Genomic DNA, 26,901 nt, shown 5'->3' with positions numbered 1-26,901 from the left:
CTTGCAAAAAGTAAAAACCTACAAAAAAATCAGACCAATATATGTATGGCCACTTTCAACTGTCTCACAGTCAACATAATTGTAGATCATCTGCCGTTTCATGTTGGTCCCACTCAAGGCGTCTGATAGCTTTAATCTTGGTCCAAGCTTGTCCTGCTTTCTGATTCATTGTGGATAACACCAAGCGAATCAGGGAGGCTCTCCCGACAATAAAGCACTAAGGAGGTGAACCAGAACTGTCACAGGAGAATTTAGATGTGTACTTGATTGCTTTTAAAGTGAGTGCCACGGATATCTTGTGATCATGTTAAGTCTCTCTTGAAGGGCGAAAAGAGCCAAAGAAAAGCTCTCTAAAAGGGGCCGGAAATGTTAATCGCTGAGGAACAAGTTGCCAGTTGGAATAGTATAAAGCAGAGCCTAGAGGAGCCTGGCCCCCTGCGCATCATGTGTGTGTGCTAATGTCACATTGATTATGCTGGTCGTAAACTGCCTTTGTTTGTTCCTCCGTTCCCCTGTCCGTCACCCGTCTGCTGGGACGAGCCACAGTCACACTAAAAGCCGTCTTTTTCGTGTTTGCCGCAGTTCTAAGTTGCTGGGGAGGAGAAGGGAGGAGAAGGGAGGAGAAGGGCATTCCCATCGGAGGTCTCCCACTCACATTTCCCTCTGCAGTCTCATGTATTAATTGCTTTTTAATGTTTCCTTCTCTCCTGGATGCTGTTGAGTAAAAACAAATCAACTAGAATAGGGGCATAAGCATTTCTCTGTTTGGGCCACGGCCCTGACTAAAAGGGTAGCCACTGAATAAACCATTAATGTAGGCTGGTGAATGAGGGAATCAGGATGGTAAAATACAAAGTAAAAACTGGAGCCATTTGGCCTGCCGTATGCAGCGTCCCAAGTGTAAGAGTCCCATCTGTGTACGTGCCACATGAAGGGAATCTGGTGTGATGAGGATGGAGGATCTTATGAACAAATGTGACATTTGTGACATGTCATTTCCCCCTTGGGCCACAATATTTCCCCCATATGCACCAACTTTGGGCAAAATCCTACTTTTCAACATTAATTTTTAATATATGAACATGCAGAGAAACCTTGTGTACTGAGTCAATTGCACATTGGTAGTACCATCTGTATGACTGCAACTGAGTGCAATAGTACCTTCATTATAAAACAGAAGTATAATCATAAACATCATATGACTCAACCATCCACAATTAGTCACTATGGCCAGAACATTGGCTAATTTAATCGTAGTCCTTACATACAAACGTCACATAATTACACCACAACCTCCAAGACATCTCTTATCAGAACTGGTGGTGGTTGATTCAACCTAGGCTCTGATTGTGTCATTCATGTTCTGCAGGCCTATGTTCATCATCTATTCCAATCACACACACCCGACAGGACAGGACAGTGGTGGGTGTGCGCGGGGCAGACATTTTTGATCTGGTCGTGAGCGCATGGGGCGTGAGGGGGTCACAGAGTATTTGGGCTTGAGTTACAGGGCTAGCATCTGCCATCTGGCCATCAGGCAGTCTTATCCATCATTGGCCAGCTCCACGACAAGCGTTTGTTTGGAGTCTCTGGGCCAGACAGGAATAAAATTAGCTTGATGATTAAGTTCCTCCTCAGCTCCGGCGGGAATAAGACCCACCATTTATTTTCATTACTTCCGCTAGTTGTATGGAGTCTCTCCATTCATTTCCCTGAACCGTCCGGATGCCTGCCTGCGAAACCTGTATCCCTCTCCTGAGCATGGATGGGTTGTTGCAATAGGGGTTGTGATGTGTTGTCATTTCCAGCACTGTGCACGTTTAATCAAAGATATTCCCTCGTAAACACACAACTTTGATTTCTGGGCTCTTTGCATACATAATTGCACTCTGTATATAAGGTGACTTAATTGTTTGGGATCATTCCACATAACCTTATGACATTCAATATTGGCTTGGCCTTTTATAGCTATTCCTCAGAAAACCTTGCAAATGGGCAAAGGTTATAAAGATGGATTCTGTCAGTACATGAGATTTTATTTGTATCATTAGTATGACCTAAACCTGGTTCTCTGTAACAAATGCGTTGCCACATGCAGGACTTGATATTTGAGTAACAGAACCAAAAGTACTAACCTAACGTGTCATTAGAGAGTAGACCCATGCTACAGTACCTCAATTTACAACTGAGATTAAGTTATCAACAGTGATACCAACAAACTAGACAAAGGCTCCCCTAGCCAAATCCACCCACTGTTTTCCAAGTAGTTAGCAACAGGTGCACAGAATCAATCAATAAGTCTGATCAAGGTCACAGAAACACCACCAATTCACCATTGACAACCATATCCTATTCAGCTAATTAGTTCTACTGTCATCAGTAAATATTATCTCTTTCGGTACTGAATAAGGGGGCTTGATCATGACCTTGCGATATTCATGCAATTGAAAGAGTGTCTGTGCATCATGTGCTGTAATCATGCCAGCCAAAGTGACTGTGTTGACCACTTATACAGCATGGCTGGGCTGAGCCTCAGGAGTGTAGAAGGACTTCATGGTGGAATAGAATGGAAGCCATAGCCCATCTTTGTCTTTAACACACACATGCACGTTTCGCATGCACAGATGCATACACAATGAGAGAGATAGCCCCTCTTCATTTCCTACACACACACACACACACTCTCACCCACTCTCAGAGATTTGTTACAACTTTTACCCTGGGTGCCTGTTAGAGGGAAGTGAAGACATCTTGTACTTCTTTAAAGCCTGTAGCCGTAACACCCTTGCCCCCAGTGTAAACCTGTGTGCTGAGCCACAGTGAAGAGAACGCTGTAGCTCTTTGTAATGTAGCGCTAACCCAGAGCTTTTGGAAAATGTACTACACGAGAGCTCAGGGCTTTTAAGTCCAGCCTCCCCTCAACTGGGAGAGGAGAGCAGAGCAGAGGAGAGTAGGGGGTCAGGGATAGAGCAGAGGAGAGTAGGATTGGGAACCATATTTAGGCAGCCATATTCTTTGAGTTTGTCGTGGGTGATTGGTACTCTCTGTTAGTTTGCACGTTTTGTTTTAATAAATATGGATAGATAGCAGGGATAGAGCAGAGGAGAGTAGGGGGCAGGGATAGAGCAGAGGAGAGTAGAGGGTCAGGGTTAGAACAGAGTAGAGTAGGGGGCCAGGGGTAGAGCTGAGAGAGTAGGGGGCAGGGATAGAGCAGAGGAGAGTAGGGGGCCAGGGAGAGAGCAGAGAAGAGTAGGGGGCAGGGATAGAGCAGAGGAGAGTAGGGGGCAGGGATAGAGCAGAGGAGAGTGAAGGGGGTAGGGGGAGGGATAGAGCAGAGGAGAGTAGGGGGCAGGGATAGAGCAGAGGAGAGTAGGGGGCAGGGATAGAGCAGAGGAGAGTAGGGGGCAGGGATAGAGCAGAGAGAGAGAGTAGGGGGCAGGGATAGAGCAGAGGAGAGTAGGGGGCAGGGATAGAGCAGAGGAGAGTAGGGGGCCAGGGATAGAGCAGAGAAGAGTAGGGGGCAGGGATAGAGCAGAGAAGAGGGCAGGGGGCAGGGATAGAGCAGAGGGAGTAGGGGGCAGGGATAGAGCAGAGGAGAGTAGGGGGCAGGGATAGAGCAGAGGAGAGTAGGGGGGCAGGGATAGAGCAGAGGGACAGGACAGGACAGGAGGTGTACAACACAATGGCCTTGAACTGGAGCTGTGAGAAGAAAGATCCATTCCCAGACTTGGCACTTTAACCCCACCATTTTTATTTTTTTCACTATTTTTTTTGCCTTGTCCAGCTCCTTCTCTCTTTCTGGTTCTCTCTCTCCTTCATTTTAATTATATTATGTAAACTTATGTAAATTAATTTTGTTATGATGAGATCACTACAATGGATGTCAGTTCTGTGTTAACACTTCCATCCTCAGATAGTGACAACAAACCATGAAGAGAGAGAGCGATAGAGGCAGAGAGAAAAAAAGAGAGAGCAGAGAGAGAGCAGAGAGAGAGAAGAGAGAGAGCGAGAGAGAGCATGGAGCAGGGTAGAATTACATTACTTCCCAGAACCATTGTTTGCCGAGGAGAGGAACCGATTTTCTCTAATGTGTTTCTGTGTTGTGTCCTTGTCCTCCCCCAGTTTGCGCGTATGCCTAGAGAGAGGGGTCCTGGAAGATGGGTCAGAGGGGAGAAAAGGAGGTGTGTCTGTGTCTATGTCTATGTCTATGTCTGTGTGTGTGTGTGTGTGTGTGTGTGTGTGTGTGTGTGTGTGTGTGTGTGTGTGTGTGTGTGTGTGTGTGTGTGTGTGTGTGTGTGTGTGTGTGTGTGTGTGTGTGTGTGTGTGTGTGTGTGTGTGTGTGTGTGTGTGATACTCATAATGAGGATGTCAAATAAAGGGAAGAGAAGCTCCATTTTCCCGGCTGAAGGCACCCTGGGATGTGTAAGCAGGAGGAAATCTTAGAAGGAAGGGGAGAGAGTAGGTTACCAGGTACCAGATTAACAGCTGCCCAGAGTAACAGCCCGGCCATGCTTATTTCTACAGCCAGTTAAAACAACTTGCAGTCATGTTTCAACCGCAGGGCCCAGATTCCTCTGACCTTCTTAGCTCTCTTTCTCACTGCAATGGTATTCCTGCTCCAAATGATCTAAATTATTGCTAAATAAATACCTTTACACTTGGTATGTAATCTGCTCTCCTGTTGGAGGACAATCATCCAGTCTCGTGCTTGTTCACCTTCCTCCGTCTCTCGCGTTTGACAATGTTATTATAAACCAGACCTCAGGTTTTTCCCCCACTTGTAATTATCAAGTTAAACTAATTTTGATAACCTTTTGCCATGCTGTCACACATTATTCTTGGTACTATGTAGTCCTAAGAGATACAGTTTACACACAATAAAGATTCCTATACATACGGTTGAAGTCGGAAGTTTACAAACACTTAGGTTGGAGTCATTAAAACTCATTTTTTAACCACTCCCACAAATTTCTAATAAACAAACCATAGTTTTGGCAAGCTGGTTAGGACATCTACTTTGTGCATGACACATGTCATTTTTCCAAAAATTGTTTATAGACAGATCATTTCACTTCAAATTCACTGTATCACAATTCCAGTGGGTCAGAAGTTCACATACATGATGCTTCTGATAAGCTAATTGACATAATTTGAGTCAATTGGAGGTGTACCTGTAGATGTATTTCAAGGCCTACCTTCAAACTCAGTGCCTCTTTGCTTGACATCATGGGAAAATCAAAAGAAATCAGCCAAGACCTCAGAAAAACAATTGTAGACCTCCACAAGTCTGGTTCATCCTTGGGGAGCAATTTCCAAATGCCTGAAGGTACCACGTTCATCTGTACAAACAATAGTAAGCAATTACAAACACCATGGGACCATGCAGCCATCATACCGCTCAGGAAGGAGACGCGTTCTGTCTCCTAGTGATGAACGTACTTTGGTGCGAAGAGTGCAAATCAATCCCAGAACAACAGCAAAGGACCTTGTGAAGATGCTAGAGGAAACAGGTACTAAAGAATCTATATCCACAGTAAAACGAGTCCTATATCGACATAACCTGAAAGGCCGCTCAGTAAGGAAAAAGCCACTGCTCTAAAACCACCATAAAAAGCCAGACTTTTTGGAGAAATGTCCTCTGGTCTGATGAAACAAAAATAGAACTGTTTGGCCATAATGACCATCGTTATGTTTGGAGGAGAAATGCTTGCAAGTCGAAGAACACCATCCCAACCGTGAAGCACGGGGGTGGCAGCATCATGTTGTGGGGGTGCTTTGCTGCAGGAGGGACTGGTGCACTTCACAAAATAGATGGCATCATGAGGTAGGAAAATTATGTGGATATATTGAAGCAACATCTCAAGACATCAGTCAGAAAGTTAAAGCTTGTTCGCAAATCTGTCTTCCAAATGGACAATGACCCCAAGCATACTTCCAAAGTTGTGGCAAAATGGCTTATGGACAAACCAAGTCAAGGTATTGGATTGGCCATCACAAAGCCCTGACCTCAATCCTATAGAAAATTTGTGGGCAGAACTGAAAAAGCGTGTGCGAGCAAGGAGGCCTACAAACCTGACTCAGTTACACCAGCTCTGTGTAATAGGTGCGTGCTGGTGGCAAGGAAGTCAGGAGCAGGAGAGTGAACTTGGTATAAACGGAGCAGTTTAATAAAAATTCAAAAACTCCAGAAACCAACATATACAAAATAAAATAAGAGGGTGCAAAACCCGTCGCACACAAGAACATAACTAGCACCAAAACATACAACAAACAACCACTGACAAGGACATGAGGGGAAACAGAGGGTTAAATACACAACATGGAATTGATGGGATTGGAACCAGGTGTGATGGAAGACAAGACAAAGCTAATGGAAAATGAAAAAAGGATCAGTGATGGCTAGAAGGTCGGTGACGTCGACTGCCGAACACCACCTGAACAAGGAGAGGGACCGACTTCGGTGGAAGTCATGATTGTGAATAACTGAGTTTAAATGTATTTGGCTAAGGTATGTAAACTTCTGACATCAACTGTAAATATAAGAATCTTTTTTGTCTTGAATTGACGTAGAACTTGGCAGACCCACTCTAAAACCTTGCTTCTCCATAAACGTCTGGTTAAACTGAAAAATACAACCTCTGTCACACCTGTCACAGAAAGCGCTGAAGCCAAGGAGACCCCTGAACTGAACTTTTCTCGTTGGAACCATCCCATGTTGTGCTGCTGATTGCGATGCTGGAACCTTTGTTACCAGAGAGGCTCTTTGAGTTTGTCTCCTCGAGATTCCTCCCTGCGCGGCCGGGAATGACTGTCTAGCCCACTGGCTTTTTCATGTCGATGATTGGAAACAGATGTGGATGGCTTACAGCCCGGTGTCATCACTCACCCCTTAGCTCCACCTCTCCTCCATCCCTCAGTCCCCCATCCCCACCAGGCCCTCAGACTACCTGCCTCCCCCTCCTCAACCCGCCACCCCTTTAGGGAGAGACGATGAACGTCAATTGGGACAAATCAGTATATCACCAGACCTTGTGTCTGCTACCCACTCAACCCATCCCCAACAACCTCCATAGTGGGACGGTTCAGTGCTACATAACTGGGGATTACAGCTTAGTTCACCATACATTCACAACATATCTTCTTCTGTTCAATCTAGGAACTAGACTAGTAGCAGCGATGGCAGAAGACTAGACCAAACATGGTGCGCATCTTAAGCTGTTGTTAGTACTGAACTGCCATTGTTATAGATATACAGTAAAGGAGAGGAAAAAGGAACTGTCACTCATACCTTTCTCCACCCATTTTTCTCCATTTCCCATCCATCCATTCACCCATCCAGTGTTACTCCCAGCCCAATCTGCTCCACTCTGACCCCAGACCGATGCACCTCCCTGGGCCTTTGAGCGAGCCAGCCCGGTCTGCACCACACTCTGACAAATGAGGTGGCTGCTGAGCCTCTGTCTACAGGGGGCTTATTGGAAGACAGGCCTACTACCTGGTGGGAGGGTTCAGGGGGGAGCAGCCATGCAGCATGTTAGTTAACCTGCCTTAGACTGCTGCTGCCCATACAGGCCTCCTCCTTCACTCCCACACAAATCATTCCACCACCCCAGAACATTCTCAGAGGGATGGAGGGGACTTGGGTTGGGAGCAGGGGGAGAGGGGGGATGATGGGGGTAGAAAGACTCAGTGCCAGGCTGAGGGTCTCGTCGTGACTTTGCGGGGACAGACAGGGCAGCTGTCCAGCCAGTGGCGAGAGGACCGTACGTCCACAGTTTATTGGTCCTGACAGCCTTCACACTGGGGCTCTTATACTAGCTGTGGGATTCATAGTTCGACACACATTTAGTGTAGTGGACAGCCACCACAGTGTCTGGACTGTTGTCAGGGCTTTTCTTGTCTTCTTCAGTCAACGAGTAGAAAGCAGTCTGTGGTGGCATTACCAGCATATCAAGTCTGTTGGAGATTTGTTTGGTTTTATTGATAAGCTGTTGATCACCTGAAATGAATCCAATCAATCATTAGACAAGAAGGGAAATAACTATGTGAGAATGTTATTCATTGACTACAGCTCAGCGTTTAACAACATAGTTCCCTCCAAACTCATCACTAAGCTGGGGACCCTGGGACTGAACACCTTCCTCTGCAACTGGATCCTGGACTTCCTGATGGGCCAGCTCCAGGTGGTGAAGGTAGGCAACAATCCCTCTGCCACGCTGACCCTCAACACAGGGGCCCCTTAGGAGTGTTTGGTTAGTCCCCTTCTGTTCTCCCCATACGGTGATGAGGTCAAGGACATGGCAGTGTCCAATCAAATCAAATCACATTTTATTGGTCACATACACATATTTAGCAGATGGTATTGCGGGTGTAGCTAAAAGCTTGAGTTACTAGCTCCAACAGTGCAGTAGCATCTAACCATTCACAATAATACAAACAAATCTAAAAGTAAACAAATGGAATAAAGTTGGAATAAATATTAGAACGAGCAATGTCGGAGAGGCTTTGACAAAAATACAGTAGAATAAAATACACAATATATCTATGAAATGAGTAAAGCAATATGTAAACATTATTAAAGTGACTAATGTTCCATTAATAAAGTGACCAGTGATTCCATGTCTATGTATAAAAGGCAGCAGCCTCTAAGGTGCAGGGTTGAGTAACTGTGTGGTAGCCGGCTAGTGATGGCTATTTATCAGTCTGATGGCCTTCTGGAGAGTCCTGCGGTTGAGGGCGGTGCAGTTTCCATACCAGGTGGTGATACAGCCCGACAGGATGCTCTCAATTGTGCATCTGTACAGGTTTGTGATGGTCTTAAGTGCCAAGCCGAATTTCTTCAGCCTCCTGAGTTGCTGTTGTGCCTTTTTCACCACATTGTCTGTGTGGGTGGACCATTTCAGATTGTCAGTGATGTGTACGCCAAGGAACTACTTGGGGGCGGCCCATCAGGAAGTTCAGGACCAGTTGCACAGGGTGGGGTTCAGACGCAGGGCCCCAAGCTTAATGATGAGCTTGGAATGTACTATGGTATTTAAGGCTGAGCTATTGTAAATTAACATAGGTATTCCTCTTGTCCAGATGGGATAGGGCAGTGAGTAGTGGAATGGCGATTGCATCATCTGTGGCTCTATTGGGGCGCTATGCAAATTGAAGTGGGTCTAGACCAGGGGTGGGCATTTCCAGTCCTCAGGGGCCTGATTGGTGTCACAGTTTTGCCCCAGACCCAGCTAACACACCTGACTTCAATAATCACCTAAACATGATCTTCAGTTTAGAATGCAATTCTATTAATCAGTTGTTTGCTAGGGATAGAGAAAAACTGTGACACCAATCAGGCCACCGAGGACTGGAGTTGCCCACCCCTGGTCTTGGGTGTCAGGTAAGGTAGAGGTGATATGATCCTTAACTAGACTCTCAAAGCACTTCATGATGAAAGATGGGAGTGCTACGGGGCGATAGTCTTTGCATTCTTGGTGGGGCCTGATTGGTACAGGAACAATGGTGGACATCTAGAAGCAAGTGGGAACAGCAGACTGGGATAGGGAGAGATTGAATATTTAAACACTCCAGCCAGCTGGTATGCGCATGCTCTGAGGACGCGGAGCCTGGGCCGGCAGCCTTGCGAAGTTTAACATGCTTAAATGTCTTACTAACGTCGGCCACGGAGAACGAGAGCCCACAGTCCTTGCTACCGGCCCGTGTCGGGGGCACTGTGTTATCCTCAAAGCGGGTGAAGAAGGTGTTTAGCTTCTCCGGGAGCAAGACATCAGTGTACATGGCTGGTTTTCCCTTTCTACGGTTATTCTAAGTTTATTCTCAGAGGCTACCCGGAACGTATGCCAGTTCTCGCGATCAAAACAATCTTGAAGCATGAATTCAGATTGGTCAGACCAGCAGTGAATAGACCTTAGCATGGGTACTTCCTGTTTGAGTTTCTGCCTATAGGAAGAAAGGAGAAATATGGAGTCGTGATCTAATTTTCTGAAGAGAGGGACAGGGGAGGGCCTTGTAGGCATCCCGGAAGGCGGAGTAGCAGTGGTCGAGCGTTGTAGCAGCGCGAGTACATCACTGGGACCGAGCCCCCTGCCATCCAGGACCTCTATATCAGGCGGTGTCAGATAAAAAAAGTCACGTTCTGACCATAGTTCTGTTATTTTCTTTGTTTTAGTATGGTCAGGGCATCAGTTGGGTGGGAAGTCTATGTTTGTTTTTCTATGTTGGTTTATGTCTATGTTGGTCTATGTTGAGTTCGGCCTAGTATGGTTCTCAATCAGAGGCAGCTGTCAATTGTTGTCCTTGATTGAGAATCATACTTAGGTAGCCTTTTTCCACCTGGGTTTCGTGGGTGTTTATTTCCTGTTTAGTGTTTGTCATTCACCTTACGGGACTGTTCGTTTGTTGCTTATTGTTTTTGTTCAGTGTTCATTTTGCTTCAGTAAATTATGGACACTTACCACGCTGCGTTTTGGTCATCCGATCCTTCTCGCTACTCCTCCTCAGAAGAGGAGGACGAGATCCCTGACAGAAAGGCACGGAAAATTGCCAAAGACTCCAGCCACCAAAGCCACAGACTGTTCACTCTGCTACCGTCCGGCAAACGGTACCGGAGCTTCAGCTCTCGGACCAACAGACTCTGAGACAGCTTCTACCCCCAAGCCATCAGACTGCTAAATAGCCTTTATAGTTAATTAAATGGTTACACAAACTATCTGAGCTGACCCAATCTTGCACTGACTCTAAGCACACTCACAAGACTATACTGTATATGCACACTATATACTCACTCACTCACTCACTCGCACTACACTGACACAGCTGACACTCACCCCAAATCCACACACATTCATATACACTACATATGCACACACACACATAGGACACGCATACCGACACAACACACACACACACACACACACACACACACGGATACCGAAACAAAAAAGAAATACGCACGCATACACCCACACATACAAACACACACATACACACTTTTACACTCATATGATGCTGCTACTCTGTTCTTTATTTTACTCTTATTATTATCTATTCTTATGCCTATTCACTTTACCCTGTCTTCCTGTACACATCTACCTCAATTACCTCATTGATCTGGTCCTGGTACTCCCTGTATATAACACCATTCTTGTAGATTTTATTCCTATTGTGTTACTATTTTTATTTTTATTTGTATTGTTTGTTTTTTTAAACTCTGCATCATTTGGAAGGGATTGTAAGCAAGCATTTCATGTAAGTCTACACCTGTTGTATTCGGCACATGTGATTTGATTTGGTTGATTAAATAATGAATGAATGAACCACCTTAGAAATGTGTTTGCAGCCTCCCGGGTGGCGCAGTGGTCTAAGGCACTGCCACCAGAGACTCTGGGTTCGCGCCCAGGGAGGTTCGTAGGGAGACGCACAATTGGCCTAGTGTCCAGGTTAGGGAGGGTTTGGTCGGTAGGGATTTCTTTGTCTCATCGAGCACAAGCAACTCCTGTGGTGGGCTGGGCACAGTGCATGCTAACCAGGGCGCACAGTGTTTCCTCTGACACATTGGTGCGGCTGGCTTCCGGGTTGGATGCGCGCTGTGTTAAGAAGCAGTGCGGCTTGGTTGGGTTGTGTTTCGGAGGATGCATGGCTCTTCACCTTCTTCCAAGCCCATACGGGAGTTGTAGCGATGAGACAAGATAGTAACTACTAACAATTGGATACAATGAAAAGGGGGTAAAATTCAACAATAACAACAACAAAAATGTGTTTGGTTAAGAGGAAACCCACCAGTGTGATATACAGTCACTGCAAAAGGGATGTGTAAAAAAAGAATACTTGAAAGTACTAGTTAAGTAGTTTTGGAGGGTATCTGTACTTTACTTTATTTACTATTTATACTTTTGACAGTTTTTACTCTTACTTCATTCCTAAAGAAATGTTTTATTCCATTCATTTCCTGTTATCCACAGGAAAATGATCCAATTCACACACTTAGTGTTACCTGGTCATCCCTTCTGCCTCTGATCTGGCGGACTCACTAAACACAAATGCTTTGTTTGTAAATTAGGTGTGTTGGGGTGTATCCCTGGCTATCTGTACATTTTTAAACAAACACTAAATGTGTGCTGACTGGTTTGCTTAACGTAAGGATTGTGAAATGATTTATATTTTAACATTTACTTTTGATACCTCAGAGTGACTACCTCATGAAGCTGGTTGAGAGAATGCGAAGAGTGTGCAAAGCTATCATCAAAGCAAAGGGTGGCTATTTGATGTCAAATGTCAAATATAAAATATATTTTGATTTGTTTAACACTTTTTTGGTTACTACATGATTCCATCTGGGTTATTTCATAGTTTGATGTCTTCACTATTATTCTCCAATGTAGAAAATAGTACAAATAAAGAAAACCGCTTGAATGAGTAGGTGTTCTAAAACTTTTGACCGGTAGTGCATATTTAAAACAAAATACTTTAAGACTTTTACTCAAGTAGTATTTTACTGAGTGACTTTCACTTTTACATGAGTCAACTTCTATTAAGGTATCTAAACTTTTACTCAAGTATGACAATTGGGTACTTTTCCACCACTGGTGGTTTAGTGGTTTTACCGGGGCAGCAGCATCAGAGAACAGGTGTTATCAGGGCACCAGTCAGGGCTCCGGCTCCCAGTGCTACCTACCTGCCTGCCTGCGAGATTTAGAGGTCAAGCTTAGTTGGAAAACACACTCACAAAGATGTAAGTGGAGAACACAGAGGAGTTGAAAAGCTCGGGCCCGCACTGAGAGATGGGAGATATGTGGACATTCTCTGTAGGAAGTATGTCTCTTGGTATGAGAATGAACTGCAGAATGGGACGGCAGGTAGCCTAGCAGTTAAGAGCGTTGGGCCAGTAACCGAAATGTCGCTGGTTCGAAAGAATCCCCAAGCTGACTAGGTGTTTGAATCTGTCGCATTGGATAAGAGCGTCTGCTAAATGACTAAAATGTCAAATGAATGAACCCTCTTGTTTAACACACTGACTGCAGCAAGGAACAAAAACAACTAGCCCACACAATGTTTAGTTACTGGTTTTACTTACCATCTTCAGCGAAGCATGTTGGGAATCATATCAGAGTGTATCCATGGCTTATGCTACACCTTGAAAGCATTTCTGATGGAGAGAAATATAGACTCAGTCACTCCATCACCCGCTCACACATATCCACAAATACACACAGGCAAGACACACACATACACGTACTCTGTGCAACACCTGCTTAAGACCTAAAGAGTGGATTGGATGAAATGGATACTCTGCAGGTGTGAGATAGGGCCTGGTCATCGTTTATCTGGGTCTATTTTGGTTTCAAAGAGTCCTCTGTCCCCTCTTATCTCTCCACCTGACAGTGCTGCTCTCCTCGCGGCATGCACGGGTCTAAAGTGCTTTCTGAGAACCGCCCAAGAGCCTGCTCTTCAGCTCCTATCTCTGTGCTCTTGACCCACAAGCAGCGGCAACAGCAGCCGTAGTGGGCTCAAATGGATACTCACTGCTCCGTGGGCTCACCGTCATCAACCTATTACAGCTTTCCATCCTGGCACTAGCACAACTGAAAACATGTTGTTGATGATTCTGGGAGGCTACAGGTAACAAGGGGAAACAAAAAGAGGGTGAGGCTCTGTTAGTGCAATGCAATTATTCAAAGGAATACCTTTTCAGTGTTTTAGCTGCCTAAATGCCACTCTTTTAAGTGGCTACAAAACTTCAACACACAAGAATGCTTGAATTCAAATTCAAATCCACTCCAAAAAATTATATATACATTTATACAATAAAGGAAGCATGTTCACTGCTTTTGTGCCAGCATCCTAAACAGGACTCCATACTCTGAGGAGTTTGTCAAATGGTTCTATGATGTGCCCTAACAGCACTCAGTGTTGTACTGACGGGGAGCTAAAAGCTCATATTTATCTTTAATTCCTCTTCAATGCGTGGCCCCTGCACCTTTATCCAGGATTTATATTTGACATCTGCTCCCCCCTGCAATTAACCTTGATGAAATTGGGAACACTATCTTTTGAGTGTTTTTCTCCCTCCCCTTCCTTTACCCCTCCATGTTACTTTTCAGCAATTGAAATCAGGGTAATGACTCTGAAAGGAAAAAGAATGTTCTTTCAATAGATAATTAGGGAGATTGGTTTACCAGGCCCACTCAAGGCCCATTCACATGCAGGGATTGAGCCAGGGCCGTTGTCTGCAGGGTCCAAGGGCTCCCCAGAGAGACATTCCCCTCTGTTTCATTTCTCTGAGCAGGTGCCTGGCAGGTAGTCAATGGAGACGCCGGCCCTGGAAATAAGAGGCCCCCGGCCAGAGGTCAACATCAGAGGTCAAGGGTCAGGATCCCAAAGTCATGAGGTCAATGGTCGTGAGGTCAATTGTGCTGGGCAGATGACTGGAAATGAATCTTGGATCTGCTTCTGTTGGGGTGAAGGAGATGTACAACAGGATAAGAAGAGGCATCCTCCAGTCAATGATTGACTGCTACGCCTCTCTGTTCCACTCACATTTCTAATACACGTGCATATGCAATCAATGGGGGCGCGAGCATACTTATGCACATATAACTGACATAGAGCCAATCCCTCATTGTTTTATTAGCTAATTAGCTACAATACTTTATCTAGACATAATGTGTTTTGCACCCACTCATTTTTCACATTTCCAGTGAAAAATCTGTGATTTACAGGTTCTTTGATATTTGTTCATTTTCATAACTTTCCCACAGTCATCTACATCCTTCTGCATTAACTCAATTGCGTAAGATGAACAGAATATTGATTGATTTCACCCACCTCTGCTCCCAATAGATTTTATAATAACAAATGTCCTCTGGCATTATAAATTTACACAGGGCCCAGTTCACCAATTAATACACTTGAAATTCCTCCGTGCAACAAGGGCGGTACAGGTTCCAGGGTCAAGGGTCGCGTGCGTTGTGATTTCTAATTAAATCTCAGATGAGGAAAAGTGATCTGTCATTGCCCGTAGGCTGCTATTGACTTGGCCTGCTAGTGCTACCATCGCCTGACACATGGAAAGCTAAACCCAGCCAGGCCAGGCCAGAGCCCTGGGGAAATACTGTACAAATGTCCGTACACTGAGAAGCCTGAGGAGCAAGCCACGACCAGGGGGTTACATTCAGGGAAAAGCACAGGGAGTTCTAACCCTTTTCTATCCGTCAACATTCTGCCATGATTCCTGGGGGAACAGGGGCTTGCCGGCTCTCCTTACATAGGGTCGGCAGTAGACTCCCGCTCCTGCGATATGTAACTAAATCTCTGTCCGACCGCAAACCAGGGTTGGCAACTTGGGCTCTGTTGCTCCAGGGTAGGTTTGAGCCGAGGGTGATTTTAACTGTACATAAAAATGCTATGCTGGTCAGTTTAAGTTGCTTCCGGCAGAGCTGGTTTCGTCAGAGCTGAATTATCTAACAGGGCCTGTAGAAGGACAGTGTGTTTAATAATATCATGTTAGCCCCTCTACTACAGTCATATACAATTTGACAAACTATTGCAACTTTTAAAAAAGTAGGCAGACATGGGCAATGTTGTCAACAAATCCTCACAACTTCACAGTGGAGTTTTCAGTATGCAAAATAAAGCTAAATAAAATATTATAGTCCTGTCTATTGGTTTCCCTCTCCTTAAATAGAAATCCAAGACATACAGTATATCTATCTCTAAAAGGGATACTTCTGAATTTTGGCAATGAGGCCATTTATGAACTTGTGGTGAACTTGTGGATACCATTTTTATGTATCTGTGTCAATATGAAGGAAGTTAGAGGTAGTTTCACGAGCCAACGCTAACTAGCAGGGGCTGTATAATAAACAGTGTCTGAATGAGGAATGTCTCTTAACATATCTGACTGGCCCAGCATATGCCAGTTATAGGAAACCCATAGCATCAGTCAGTGCATACTGCTCAGTGAGGTCAAAGGCTAGGAAGGTCAAAGGTGTAATCTTCCTCTCATCATGAAGTGCATTAACATCTTCTCTGTGTCCATCTGAGCCGGATGACTTAGCAGAACTCTGACAGCTGCTACTACTGTGCAATGTCTTGGGATGCAAATCGCTATAGAGAATAGCATTCCATCTTTAAGACATCATATATCAAAGGAATATTGCTGTGTGGATGGGTGTTCCTATGGGTGCACACCGCACAGAGAATTTATTTAACCATTATTTTACCAGGTAAGTTGACTGAGAACACATTCTCATTTACAGCAACAACCTGGGGAATAGTTACAGGGGAGAGGAAGGGGGATGAATGAGCCATTTGTAAGCTGGGGGACATAGGCAGAGGTTGTATGCATTCGCTGCTCATTGATTCATGGTTTGCGACTTAAACTTGAACAGCTTTTTCTCTTCACCTAGATTGAAACGTTCCTCTTCCCGACTGCTCCTGTTTGCAAAGTCTAAGATTAGGAGTCTATGGAGAGGTAGTGAGCAATCATGAGGTCATTATTTCATTATGATACCATTACTGAAATTAGCCGCCTTGTTTGTTGCCATTGGCAGCAGACCATAATCCGTGAAACAGCAAAGACCTCTGAAGAGACTGGAAATGGCCCAGACAAAGCCAACAGGATGTGACTTCATAATTGTCTAAGTAATGGAGCCTTAACAGCTTAGGTCAGTGTATATGTGTGGTATTGTAACAATATGGCTACGAAAATGACAGGATTTCCTTTTTCATTTGAAGATATGGTGCATGACAGTGAAATACAAAATAGAATATCCCATAGTAAGGAAATTGAGTTTCCAGGCCTCTATAAATGATGACAGAAAATCTGCAAAGTGCAAAGAAATAACTTTCATCCTAGTTTTTTTTTTTTATCTATCCAATTTGGTCCATAGCTCTGAAAATCATAAATCATAGACACTCGACGACCAACCACTCGTTGACCAACACATAAATAGAGGAACCCATCTCCCCGTAGCCGAACACATTTGTTTACAGGGGCATGGCCTGCCAGGCATGCCTGTAGCCCAAGCAGTGGAGCAGCTCCAAGTGAAACTGACATCAGCCCCCCGCTGTGAGCTTTGAGTCCCCCCTCCTCTGACCGGAGACCTCTGACTTGAACGCCTACTTGAACCTGCTGCTCTCACTCAGCAACACATAAATCACCTGGCTCTCAGCAACCTCTCCAGCCTACAGCGTACTGCTGAACTTGACTCCGCGGAAATAAAGTCTGTAACAGGATACAATAACTAATCTTGGCATGAACAATTGCTGGCATACTGGAGCCCAGAGGTGCTGATACCCAGTGATGAACACAGCCTCTGTTGTGAGGCCTCTTTGGCATCAAGGCACTTCTGGGTGCTAGCCTAGCCTAGCGCCTCGAACAAAAGGAACCAGGCAGGGGCCATCTGCTCTGTTGTCCTGCTGATGAAGACATACATGTAACACATGCCCTCTACTCAACGTCTGCATCTCTCTCTCACACACACATACACACACACACACACATATGCTCTCTCACTATATATAGAGAGATGTTCTCTCCTCTACATACCTCCCCTTTCTTTCGCTCACACACACATCCACACACATACGTTCATATGTTCCCTCCACTGTCACTGATAAGGCAACAGGTCTCTATTAGTCCTAACAACAAATCAACCCAATCAATATAAAAGCAACAATTTTCTCTACTTTGTCCACAATATTAAGAGTTCTCTGAGAGTTCATAACAATTCTGTGCTTTTAGGAGAAAAAAAAACACTGTCTGAAAGTATAATTATTACACTACATATTTGGCAGTCTCTCTCCACTGAGAGACCCATTTATTTGTTTTATTCTATGCCCGACAAACTGCACAAATCCTGCTATCCCCATGACTGTTCAGTTCCCTATATTTCTGTTTGTTTGACACAGGCCAGTGATGGAGGAATGTCTCAGTAGTCTAGTCTCCTCACTGAGCTGCTACTGTTCTTCCAGATAACATCTGGCACCATGCATACAGAGCCAAGGGCCCTGAGACCCTCATGACTTAAGTACCTGGCCTCATCAGCAGCCATCAGCTCAAAGAAGCAACCCAGGCCCTCCAACCTGTTTACCCCCCTCCACCACTCACACACACACACGCACATACATACACAAAAAAGGATCCAAACATTTCAAATGACACTCAAGAGTACAGAAAGCACCTGCTTCTCCGAACAGCTAGGCTGTCCATGACAGCTGAAACAGAGCAGTACCTAGCCAATTGCTTTGCCCTAGTTTTTGTCAGGCCCGCAATCTGCAGGCCACGCACTGCAAGCCTGTGTACGTGGCCGAGACTGCCAAATATCAGCACCACCAGCTTGTACCTCCACCCAGGCTGTCTCAGTACCACGAGGGGCTGGTACTGAAGCAGCTTGTCAGAGAAGCCCTGCTCCATGTAGCCGTCCAATGAGCAGTCCACTTCCAAAATGAGCCCCCCCCCACACACACACACACACACAACAACAATATCTGACATATTTGGCACACAGGACAAAACATCATCATCAACATAAAACCAGCTTCCCCTTACACAACAATGTTTATTCATGTGTGCTGTTGGTGAGACCCCTTGTCTCACCTCGCTGGCTATCAGGTCAACAAGGCGGTCATGTCTAGCAATGTACAAAATAGCAGCAATTCACAACACGGGCAATGGACTCCATTACATTTGACTCATGTAGAATGCAAAATGGGTCATGGTTTGCAGGGTACCAGAGTGCTAGACTATATTTTGTTGGTAGAACTTGCAGCCTCGCCTTAACAGTAAAGGTGAGAATGTCCTCGCCAACGGCAGCATTCTGGTACATGTGATGGTACATGGGATGGTACATGTGATGGTACATGGGATGGTACATGGGATGGTACATGGGATGTGAACTTTGTAGAAATACATGTTTTTTATTTTAATGGAAATTGGATTGAATTTATTAGTGTGGATTTAGCATATAGTACACACACACACACACCCATCTGGAGAGCCGACTAGCAGGACGGCAGGGCAGGCCAGATGGCATAAATCAAATCTTCTGAATAGCTAGTGTGTAAACTGCCGTGCAACCCAGGGGTACAGCTAGGGCTTCTACTGATAGGTCTGATAGCACACCAGAGTCTATGTCATCAGCAGACAGACATTCTTATTGACTTTTAAGTTAAATATCGAGTGCAAAAAGGACACATCACGACAAATGTAATTTTACTTTGCCTATGACTACATTAGAGCCCTTTAAATCAGAGTTCTATCCTCAAGTAAAGACGCTCAAGATCTGAGTTGTTTTACCACTAATCTACCTAAATGTTTTAGAATTACTCTACCACTAATCATATATAAAGAACTACGCAGGGCATAGTTGAAGGACCAGTAGTTACATTGCGACGTCTGTAGGTTTAGTGTGTGCTAGGTACACGATCAAATTTAACACGGGTTAGATTTTCAAACACTTGCAGTCTAACCATAGTCTGGCGTAATAAGACTTTTTTTCAGCCACAATCCAAGACTGAAACGCATTGACTCACATACTGTTCATCTCAAGGCAGCATGATCACTGTATGTGAGGTCAGCCAGGCCGTGTACACTTCATATGCACTGTGTGAGTCCATATGTCCTTCCACCATAGCCTAGAACGAGAGCGCCTAGGCTAGGCTAATACATTAACCTCTCTATTGACGTCCAAAGTCAATCCACATTGAAAAATGGTACACTGCTGAAACTTACAAGGAGCGAGAAAGAGAGAGAGAGTTCATGAGTCAACTGCTCCTATTTGACCAAGAAGAATGAGTGTATCATGCGCTGTGCATTTTTCAGATGGACAGACCACTCCACTCTTTCTCAGACGGTCTCAGCAACAACAACAGAAGAGATGAGATGAGTTATCAGGGAGTGAGGGTAATACAATCAGAGTGTCTCGTTTAGATCGGGCCAGAGTTGGACGTTCTAAAAGAATGATGGCCGTTTGGCGACCAGAGACTCGTTTTAGCTAGAGCAGCAGATTTCTTTGAGGCAGCAGCCTACTCTGAAGGGGATTACAGTGGCTCTGTACATTACAATACTGTAGCAGACGTGCATTACGGGTGACGCCACTGTCCCAATTGTGCCTTCCTTGTTAATATATACCCTAACAGTGCTTTTGATTTTATTTTCATTTTTCTCTTCCTCGTTCCTGAATCGGATTAGGATCGATCGCAGCAGCCGTGGGCGCGGAGGCCAGAATAGTGCTGCTGAGCGATTGTAGCGCTGATACGCCTCAGAAAGTATTCAGGCAACTAAATAGAATGATTTGCCCTTAGATGTCAAATTTCAGACACAAGGATGTCAATACCAATTAGATTGTCTACAGTTGCTGTAGTTACGCAGCTTTCCCCTCCACCTCACCCCATTCTCCACCCACTCTTTCTAACATCTGCCTTTTTTGCATGGCAAGGTAGTTTTGCGGAGTGGTGGTCTCCGCAAAACCTTTAGCTCAAATTCTGTTTTCTGACTGGCCCTGTGCAGACATTACACTAGCTCCATTAGGATCTCTGGAGGAGATGGCGTGAGGGGGGACTCGGGGACCATGGGGGTGGGAGGAGGGGGACATTGTCATCTACTGAAAGGTCCGTGTCTGCCGGGTTAAAGGTCCAGCGACGGAGCAAAAGCCCATTGGAGCACAAACACAAACAACAGGGAGAAGTGGGCGGAAAATGGATTAATGAACAAATGCAATTTAGAAAGAGAGAGAGAGAGAGGGAGGGAGGGAGGGAGGGAGGGAGGGAGGGAGGGAGGGAGGGAGGGAGGGAGGGAGGGAGGGAGGGAGGGAGGGAGGGAGGGAGGGAGGGAGGGAGGGAGGGAGGGAGGGAGGGAGGGAGGGAGGGAGGGAGGGAGGGAGGGAGGGAGGGAGGGAGGGAGGGAGGGAGGGAGGGAGGGAGGGAGGGAGGGAGGGAGGGAGGGAGGGAGGGACAGGAACCTTAAGTGCTAACATGACAAACAGATGTGGTCAATGCTGGCCACACACATACTACAACATGCCAGCCAGTTAGGACTAGACTGCACTAGACTTCCACTCAGGTCACTTCAGGCAATGCATGGGACTACATACACATATACAACAAGGGCAGACAGTAGTTGTAGCCTAACACACGCATAAAAAAAGTACATCCAAAATAACATTCAAAATACATGCACCAAGCACACACATAGTCATACACACAGCGTGAGAAAGGGGAGCTGCTCTTAAGTTTCCTCATGTCTACATACTGTACTGTGCACAAATGGGCAGACACCTAGCAACCTAGTACCTATGGCGGCACAAAAGACACAAAGCCTGTTCACAACAACCAAGTCACAGCTTAGTTAGAAGTAAGATAGAAATGGATATGTATGGACTGCATTCATATGGATCCTGGCTTGCCATGTAACTCAACTCCTGAAAGTATCCAACATGAATACAAGTATTTAACAGCACATTAATAAGCTATAAGATGTGATGATTAACCACGGTCTTGCATCTTAATAAACAACTGAATGACTAGCAATCAGCTAAGTGGACTGATGAATATCGCTTGGCAATGCTAAGGCCTAGCCAATACACGGTTACATCCTATGTGCTGATCCTAGTCATGGTACTACCTAGCAAATTGCATCCTATGTACTGATCCTAGTCAACCCTGGAAGTGAGCATTTCTGACGGTGGCAGTCATGAAGCGGATCAGAAACATATGCCACACATATGACAGGGAGCTCTGTGTTCCCAAACAATGTGCTTCTTCAGATTAATCAGGTCTGGCAAGAGAAACTCTGTGGTGATTAGTTGTCCTGGTCTGCGTCAAAAATGGCAACCTATTCCCTATATAGTGTACTACTTTTGACCAGAAGTACTGCACTATATAGGGAATAGGGTGCCATTAGGGACGCACTCCTGGTCTTATCGGTGTGGCCATTAGGACGTCTCGTCTGGCAGCTCATTCAGCTGTTGTTGTGTTGAAGCAGCCCCAATTCCTGAGAGGCCACTGAATCAAAGACCCTCTTCTTCACTGCAGAGCACAGCACAGACTCATTCAAAGGCATTTCAGCTTACTGGGTCAAGTTGTCTGTACTGTGGCATTGGGAAACGAGAAAATGTATTGTGTAACAGTAAAATCAATATTTTTTATCTTCAGACGAATAGAACTGCCCTCCGCATTTATGAATCTTTTTTAAACGTTGTCAATGGCATTGAACAACAATAAAGGAGAATATGAATACATATATAAGCTTGTATAATTATTTGAAATGCAATTTTTCATATTTTTGTTGTTGATGATATGTTGTTATTAATGACTCTTAATATTTGACTACTTTTAGAACAGCACATATATTTACAAGTAACCATTTCCCATGCCTGGCTTGAATTAACATCTACAATTCCCATTAGCTAATTGACAACTCATTACAGGAAGTCGATTCCATCCCAGATTGAATTCTGATCCGTGCCAATAAAACCAGGGTCAATAAAAAAAGAGGTCAGATGAAGCAGATGCTAAACTACAGGACTGTTTTGCTAGCACAGACTGGAATATGTTCCGGGATTCTTCCGATGGCATTGAGGAGTACACCACATCAGTCACTGGCTTTATCAATATGTGCATCAATGGCGTCGTCCCCACAGTGACCGTACATACATACCCCAGCCAAAAGCCATAGATTACAGGCAACATCCACACTGAGCTAAAATGTAGAGCTGCCACTTTCAAGAAGCAGGACTCGAACCCAGAAGCTCATAAGAAATCTTGCTATGGCCTCCGACGACCAATTAAAAAGTTAAAGCGTCAATACAGGACTAAGATTGAATCGTACTACACCAGCTCCGATGCTCGTCGGATGTGGCAGGGCTTGCAAACTATTAAAGGGAAGCACAGCCGAGAGCTGCCCAGTGACACAAACCTACCATTCGAGCTAAATGACTTCTATGCTCGCTTCGAGGCAAGTAACACTGAAACATTCATGAGAGCATCAGCTGTTCCAGACAACTGTGTGATCACGCTCTCTGTAGCTGATGTGAGTAAGACCTTTAAACAGGTCAACATTCACAAGGCTGCAGTGCCCGACGGATGACCAAGATGTGTACTCAGAGCATGCGCTGGCCAACTGGCAAGTGTCTTCAATTACATTTTCAACCTGTCACTTACTGAGTCTGTAATACCAACATGTTTCAAGCAGACCACCATAGTCCCTGTGCCCAAGAACACTAAGGTAACCTGCCTAAATGACTACCGACCCGTAGCACTAAGTCTAGAGCTATGAAGTGCTTTGAAAGGCTGGCCATGGCTCACATCAACACCATTGTCCCAGAAACCCTAGACCCACACTGCCCCAACAGATTCACAGATTGTGCAATCTCTATTGCACTCCACACTGCCCTTTCCCACCTGACAAAAATAACACCTATGTGAGAATTATATTAATTTACTACAGCACAGCGTTCAACACCATAGTGCCCTCAAAGCTCATCACTAAGCTAAGAACCCTGGGAATAAACACCTTCCTCTGCAACTGGATCCTGGACTTCCTGACGTACCACCCCCAGGTGGTAAGGGTAGGTAACAACACATCCGTCAATCTGATCCTCAAAATGGGGGCCCCTCAGGGGTATGTGCTCAGTTCCCTCCTGTACTCCCTGTTCACTCATGACTGTATGGCCAGGCACGACTCCAACACCATCATTAAGTTTTCCGATGACACAACAGTGATAGGCCTGATCACTGACAACGAGGAGACAGCCTCGTTGTCAGGAGATCAGAGACCTGGCTGTGTGGTGCCAGGACAACAACCTCTCCCTCAACATGATCAAGACAAAAGAGATGATTGTGGACTACAGGAAAAGGAGGACTGAGCACGCCCACATACTCATCGATGGTGTTGTAGTGGAGCAGGTTGATAGCTTGGTGTCCACATCACCAACAAACTATCATGGTCCTAACATGGTCCAAAGACAATCGTGAAGAAGCCTATTCCCCCTCAGGAGACTGAAAGGATTTGGCATAGGTCCTCAGATCCTCAAAAAGTTCTACAGCTGCACCATCGAGAGCATCCTGACTGCTTGCATCACTGCCTGGTATGGAAACTGCTCAACCTCTGACCGTAAGGCACTACAGAGGGTAGCGCGTTCAGCCCAGTACATCACTGGGGCCAAGTTTCCTGCCATCCAGGACCTCTATACCAGGTGGTGTCAGAGGAAGGCCATACAAATTGTCAAAGCCTCCAGCCACCTTAGTCATAGACTGTTTTCTCCGCTACCGCACGGCAAGGGGTACCGGAGCGCCAAGTCTAAGTTCAAAATACTTTTTAACAGCTTATACACCCAACCCATGAGAATATTTTATTTATTTTTATTTCACCTTTATTTAACCAGGTAGTTAAGTTGAGAACAAGTTCTCATTTACAATTGCGACCTGGCCAAGATAAAGCAAAGCAGTTCGACACATACAACGACACAGAGTTACACATGTAGTAAAACAAACATACAGTCAATAATACAGTATAAACAAGTCTATATACGATGTGAGCAAATGAGGTGAGATAAGGGAGGTAAAGGCAAAAAAGGCCATGGTGGCAAAGTAAATACAATATAGCAAGTAAAACACTGGAATGGTAGATTTGCAGTGGAAGAATGTGCAATGTAGAAATAAAAATAATGGGGTGCAAAGGAGCAAAAGAAATAAAGAAATAAATACAGTAGGGAAAGAGGTAGTTGTTTGGGCTAAATTATAGGTGGGCTATGTATAGGTGCAGTAATCTGTGAGCTGCTCTGACAGTTGGTGCTTAAAGCTAGTGAGGGAAATAAGTGTTTCCAGTTTCAGAGATTTTTGTAGTTCGTTCCAGTCATTGGCAGCAGAGAACTGGAAGGAGAGGCGGCAAAAGAAAGAATTAGTTTTGGGGGTGACCAGAGAGATATACCTGCTGGAACGCGTGCTACAGGTGGGTGATGCTATGGTGACCAGCGAGTTGAGATAAGGGGGGACTTTTCTTGGAATCCGGAACAGCTAATCAAATGGCTACCCAAACCTTTTGCATTGTCCCCCCCTATTTTACGCTGCTGCTACTCTAGGTTTATTATCTGTGCATAGTCACTTTAACTCTACCTACATGTTCATATTACCTCAATTACCTCGACTAACCTGTGCCCCCGCACATTGACTCTTTACCGGTACCCCCTGTATATATCCTCGCTATTATTATTTTATTGTTGCTGCTTAATTTTTGGTATTTTTCTATTTTTTATTTTAGTTATTATTTTACTTCAGTTTATTTCAGTAAATACTTTCTTAACACTTGTTTTTCTTAAAACTGCATTGCTTTTTAAGGGCTTGTAAGTATGCATTTCACTGTGAGGTCTAAACCTGTTGTATTTGTCACATGTGACAAATACAATTTTATTTGATTTGATTTTTTCATATATTCTATAAGAATGGACCCATGGCTATTTGTACTTGGTGCTAAGGCCCTCACTTACAGTACCTTAGCACAGCTCAATCTTCTTTAAAAAATGTTTCTTTCTGGCTCGCAAATACATACTACTTAACTGGATAATATGGGTCTTCGAAATATGGGTGTGGCTATGATCTGTAAATTGAAAGCAGACCACTACCTGAAATCTTCTTCACAAAATGTAAATAATCCATCCAAATTTTGGCAAGTAGTGAAAGGTTTGGAGTACAGAAAAGATACACAGCTTCCCAAACAATTGTTGGTAAACACACAGATTGTAACTGAGAGAACCTCCATTCTGAAAGCCTTGAATCAGCATTTTTTAGATGCAGGCAGTTTATTTGAAAAGGTCAAAGGTATAATTGAGCCCCCTATGAATTTACCTGACACCTCTGTGCACTCCTTCAGCAGGTTCTCCTTTTCATCCTTCTCTGTTTCAGAAGTGTGTAAAGCCCTGAAATAAATTGATGACAAAAAAGTCCCCTGTCCCTGATGAACTATACCCCTGCTTCCTACACCTAACTGCAGACATCATTGCTCCCACTTAACGTATTTTTAACCTCACACTTGATTAAAAGGAAATCCCCAAGTTATGGAAATCTGCTTTTGTTCTGCCTCTCCTGAAAGGAGGAGATCCTTCACTACAACTATCGACCCATATCAAAATTGAATGTACTGTCAAAGGTCCTGGAGTACTTATTTAGTAGGCAGCTAAAGGCCTACTTCCAAGAAAAGAACATCTTAAATGGAATGCAATCAGGTTTTAGGTCTGGCCACAGCACTGTTTCAGCAACATTGAAGGTTTTAAATTACATCCACTGTGCTCTTGATAAGAAGTTACTTTGTGTGTCTGTCTTTATAGATTTGTTGAAGGCTTTTGACACCGTGGACCATGCTGTGTTAGTGCAAAGGTTAAAATGTTGTGGAATTACTGGTCATGCTCTAGATTGGTTTATAAATTATCTATCAAATCGTGCACAATGTGTAATGGCAGATGGTTGTAAATCTGAGTCCATAGAGGTGTGCTCAGGTGTTCCGCAAGGTTCTATTTTGGGCCCCCTGTTGTTCATTTTGTATATCAACAACATTGGGGATCTTATTGAAACAGCGCATATTCATTTTTATGCAGATGATACTGTGCTTTATTCAAGTGATAGTAATTTATCTTTAGCTATTGAAAATGCCCAAAGAGCATTTAACATCATACAACAGAATCTGTATGATTTAAAGCTGGCTCTAAATTAGGGTAAAACAAAATGCATAGTATTTTCAAATGCCAGGCATGTTACTTATCATGTCATTGCTACATTGGCTGGACATACTATAGAGCAAGTTGAAGTGTACAAATATTTTGGTGTGTGGTTTGATGATAAGCTGAGCTTCACTGTGCATGTAGAAAACGTCATAAGGAAGCTCAAGCTGAGAATAGGTTTTTAGGT

This window comes from Oncorhynchus tshawytscha, linkage group LG20, assembly GCF_018296145.1.
Source record: "Oncorhynchus tshawytscha isolate Ot180627B linkage group LG20, Otsh_v2.0, whole genome shotgun sequence".
NCBI classification, from domain to species: Eukaryota; Metazoa; Chordata; class Actinopteri; order Salmoniformes; family Salmonidae; genus Oncorhynchus; species Oncorhynchus tshawytscha.
The sequence above is the reverse complement of the archived record's forward strand: the minus strand, read 5'-3'. Positions refer to the sequence as shown.